Source organism: Octopus sinensis, unplaced genomic scaffold (genome assembly GCF_006345805.1).
Source record: "Octopus sinensis unplaced genomic scaffold, ASM634580v1 Contig18587_ERROPOS139327, whole genome shotgun sequence".
Lineage (NCBI taxonomy): Eukaryota > Metazoa > Mollusca > Cephalopoda > Octopoda > Octopodidae > Octopus > Octopus sinensis.
The window spans coordinates 5,016-10,000 of NW_021835953.1; positions in this window are offsets into that span (position 1 = coordinate 5,016).

Genomic DNA, 4,985 nt, shown 5'->3' on the forward strand with positions numbered 1-4,985 from the left:
TGCATAATACTGGAAAATTTTTGATCATGAAACGGGCAATATTAATATTAATTAATAATTCACGTAATGACACGATGATGTTAATGATAGTGATGACAACTATAATGGTAGTGGCGGGGTGGGGTGGATGTATTCAGTTTTATACTGAAAAATATAAAAATCCTTGTAAGCAATTGTTTAGAAAAAAAAAACACTTCAGATGGCCAGAATTTGTTTCGATGTGGAATAGTTATCAGCATCCACCAGTTGGGTAAAATTGGATTTGGTAGTGTCAGCAATAAGAGGGAAAAAACAAAATGAGAACTTTAACATTCCACGATCTACAATCAAACGGATGCCATCTGCACTGAGTAGTATTAGAAACACACAGACAACACATGACAACAGACAGAAACACACACACACACACACACACACACACACACACACACACAACACACATAGAGACATGATGTGTTTGCCTGTAAACTCAAGTGGTTGTTAGCAAGGATGGGGGACAATATTTGTATCACAGAAATACAGTGTTATATATTTAACAAGAAACGAACCAATGTTTTTTTCACACACTAACGTAATCTATATTATCTATCTATCTATCTATCTATCTATCTATCTATCTATCATCTATCTATCTTCTATCTATCTATCTATCTATTATCCATCTCTCTCTCTCTCCTCTCTCTATATCTCTATATATATATATATATATATTATATATTATATATATATATATATACCGGAGTAAAAACATAAAATGTGAAACAAGGTGGAAAAAAGAGTACTCAAATATCAGTGGTAGAGTAATATGCTTTATTTAAGCAGCAGAAAATTCAACAAAATCTGTTTACTCTTGAGTTTCTCGTTGCCGTTCATCAGACAGTTTTTGCTAGAATGGAACCGATATATCAATTCAATCTAGACTCTTACAAACGCTACACCTTTAAAAAAATGGACTTGTTTTGATTGGCCCTTTAGAAAAAACGGTCAATCTTCGAGCGATAAACAAAAAGGTCAAAAATATATGTATATATATATATATATAAAAAACTTATAAAAATTATAAAATACGAGGAAAAAAAAAAACCTTAATTGAATAAAATACATATGACGTTAATGAAGAAAGTGCAATTAATGCATAGAAATTAAACCTGTTATAAATATTACACTGCAATACATATTTATATTAAAATATACAATATATATCAACATACACAAAATTATGCGTGCAAACGCCATACATATACAGAAGTATGAATATAAATCTAAATATACACATAAAAGCATGTGTACATATATTCACGCAAAACCATCTCGCACGCAAGTTAAAAAAGATCTATGTAGCGATTCTCATATACTGAGTAAGGGGGGGAACGAAAGAAAGGGAGAGAGAGAGAAAGGAACGAAGGAGGTGTAGGAAAAAAAACGAAATAAGAAAAATTATATGTATACAAGCAGTGTAACGGCATTATTGGCATATATGGAGACAAGTATACATACATAAGTTGAATGGATACAGTCGTGTATATGTGTGCTTAAGCACCAAACATACTTTCACTTACACATACACAGATACGCATGCTTACAAATACATATGCTTTGCTCTTTTTTTTTAAAAAATGGGTGCATTAATAAATAATAATACGAAAGACATATAAAATAAAATAACTCCTATTTTGGGTCATTTATAAATAATTAAGGTAATATAAATAATCAAGGTAATCCTATATAATACAATAACATGAAACAAAGTTGGAGGTTTTTCCTAATATTATATGTAGAAACATAAGACTTTGCTATACGGATTAAGATCCGCATAGCTTTGAAACAAAATCCATCGTAGCGCTCATCGTTCAAGAGTCAAAATCAAAATCAAAAATACAAAATATATACTCTATCCATATGGTATATTTATATTCGACATTTTAAATTTAGCCGCCGTGCCTACATAAGTTCATTAGCTCGCTTCTTTGATTCAAAGAATTATTGTCTTTGAATAAGATGTACATTTTTCTAATAGAGAAAGCTTGCACTTGAATAAATATTTTTGTATGCTCCATGCCTGTATGGTGCCGCCCTGTCCAGAATGCTCCATGTCACGTTGAAAGGTGGGTCCTTTCTTTTAGTTCCCAGACATATTTTGCTAGGCTGGTTTTCTTCCTATTCTCTGGGTATTTAAATGAATTTTTATGAGAATAAAATCTTGTTTTAAATGAATTTATGAAGCCCCTGTGTATGTTTGTATTCCGATGAGCCTTCCACTTGCACCTTGGCTCTATAAACTACTCCTTTCACCAGACATTTCCCTTCTAACGGACAGGAGCTTTCGTTTTTGAAATTACATTCTTAATTGTCTCGGCACCATGTCTAATCTCAATTAGCTTCCTATTATGTTGGCTAATGTAAGAGGCGAATTTCTGCAACAAGAATAGCTAACCTTCAGGGTTCTTCTGTTAAATATCCTATAGGAATTTATGACCCTGCTTAAAATGCTTAGAGACTAATCTCAAAAATTCCTACCTAGATTAGTCTTTACGGCCAAATTGAAAGCCGGGTTGAACCACAAAACTTCCTGGTTCTAGTTCTTCGTGCAGCATATTATCAGCATTAAGCTGGTTGAACTGGATCTTCTCAGAGAACCACTATTCTCTAATGCGCTATCGTAATAAGGTGCAGCATTATGGAATGCTGCTCGTCCGAAGAAATTGAAGATATTCTTCTACCTACATTGCTGACTAAATTCCTAAGGATAACTGGTGGATGGTTCGAATCTTTGCTAATATACGACAGCTTTCATTGGGCTTACGAAAGGTTTAAATATATCGATCCTACATTAAAATTTACGTCTAAAAAATCTACACTATTCAGGTTAGCATCTATCGTAACCCGTAAGCCATCCTTTGAAAGAAAGCTATGAGGTCCTTCCTAAGTCTATCTGTATTGATTCATGGCCGTTTAGATTATGCGTGGCTATAAGGCACGCGGCTAAATTTAAAATGTCGAATATAAAATAACCATATGGATAGAGTATATATTTTGTATTTTTGATTTTGATTTGACTCTTGAACGATGAGCGCTACGATGGATTTTGTTTCCAAGCTATGCGGATCTTAATCCGTATGCAAAGTCTTATGTTTCTACATATAGATGGGAAAAAAACCTCCAACTTTGTTTCATGTTATTGTATTATATAGGATTACCTTGATTATTTATATTACCTTAATTATTTATAAATGACCCAAAATAGGATGGTATATTTTATTTTATATGTCTTTCGTATATATTTTTATTAATGCACCCATTTTTAAAAAAAAAAAACAATGTTTTTTTTAAAAAAAAAAGCAATGTTGTCAAAATTAGAATGTTGATATAAGTATGTGCATAGCAAAAGCATATGTATTTGTAAGCATGCGTATTGTGCATGTAATGTGTAAGTGAAAGATGTTTGTGCTTAAGCACACCTATACACATGTATCCATTCAAACTTATGTATGTATACTTGTCTCCATATATGCCAATAATGCCGTTACACTGCTTGTATGCATAATTTTTTCTTATTTCGTTTTTTTCCCTACACCTCCTTGTTCCTTTTTCTCTTCTCCCTTTCTTTCGTTCCCCCCCTTACTCAGTATATGAGAATCGCTATATAGATCTTTTTTAACTTGCGTGCGAGATGGGTTTGCGTGAATATATGTACACATGTTTATGTGTAATTTTAGATTATATTCATACGTCTGTTATGTATGGCGTTTGCACGCATAATTTGTGTATGTTTATTATATATATATGTAGATTTAATATAAATATGTATTGCAGTGTAATATTATAACAGGTTTAATTTCTATGCATTAATTTGCACCCTTTCTTCATTAACGTCAATATGTATTTTATTCAATGTAAGGTTTTTTCCTCGGATTTATAATTTTATAAGTTTTTTATATATATATATATATACATATATTTTTGACCTTTTGTTTATCGCTCGAAGATTGACCGTTTTTCTAAAGGGCCAATCAAACAAGTCCATTTTTTTAAAGGTGTTGCGTTTGTTTGTAAGAGTCTAGATTGAATTGATATATCGGTTCCATTCTAGCAAAAACTGTCTGATGAACGGCAACGAGAAACTCAGAGTAACAGATTTTGTTGAATTTTCTGCTGCTTAAAATAAAGTACATATATATATATATATGTATGAATATATATATTTTCATGTATATATATTTTTACATGTTTATATATGAATATTGAAATATCGATATATAGAAAGATATACACAAATACATAAAACTATATATGCATTATGCATATACGGGATTGTGAAGCTGCTATTTCTGTTTGGTTTAACGATATCAAATATCTCCATTCTTTGTCTTGCTCGACAAAACTTTCTTAAAGTATGTTTAATATGCAGTGAATTGTGCAAATTGCAGAGCAGACACTATAAGACAGGTAAAAGAAAACTCATGTGAGAAGAAGATATGTGAAATAATAGGCTGAGAAAGCTTCTACAGATATAAATAATAATCAAATTTATAGAGTTTGAAACTAAACATAAAATCAAATAATTACTGCTAATTCGAAGTATAATAAAGAGATAATTACATGTTTGTGCTGAAAGAGAATCCTGTAATTGCCTTAATTAGCCAACATTGTGTTGTATTTAATAAATACCAGCTATCCCTTATTGTCTCGGGATTTCGCTTTCTCTCACTTTTTATCAAAACATACATACACACAACTATATACATGTACGTGTGTGTGCCTATATGCATAACACACACACACACTCACACACCACACACACACACACAACACACACACATATATATATAATATATATATACTATATATATTATATATATATATATATATATATATATATATATATATCTATATATTATATATTTTATATATATATGTATATATGTGTATTATGAATAGATGAGTGTAGTTTACCTTGTTAACAATTAACACGGAAAACTTAAGTA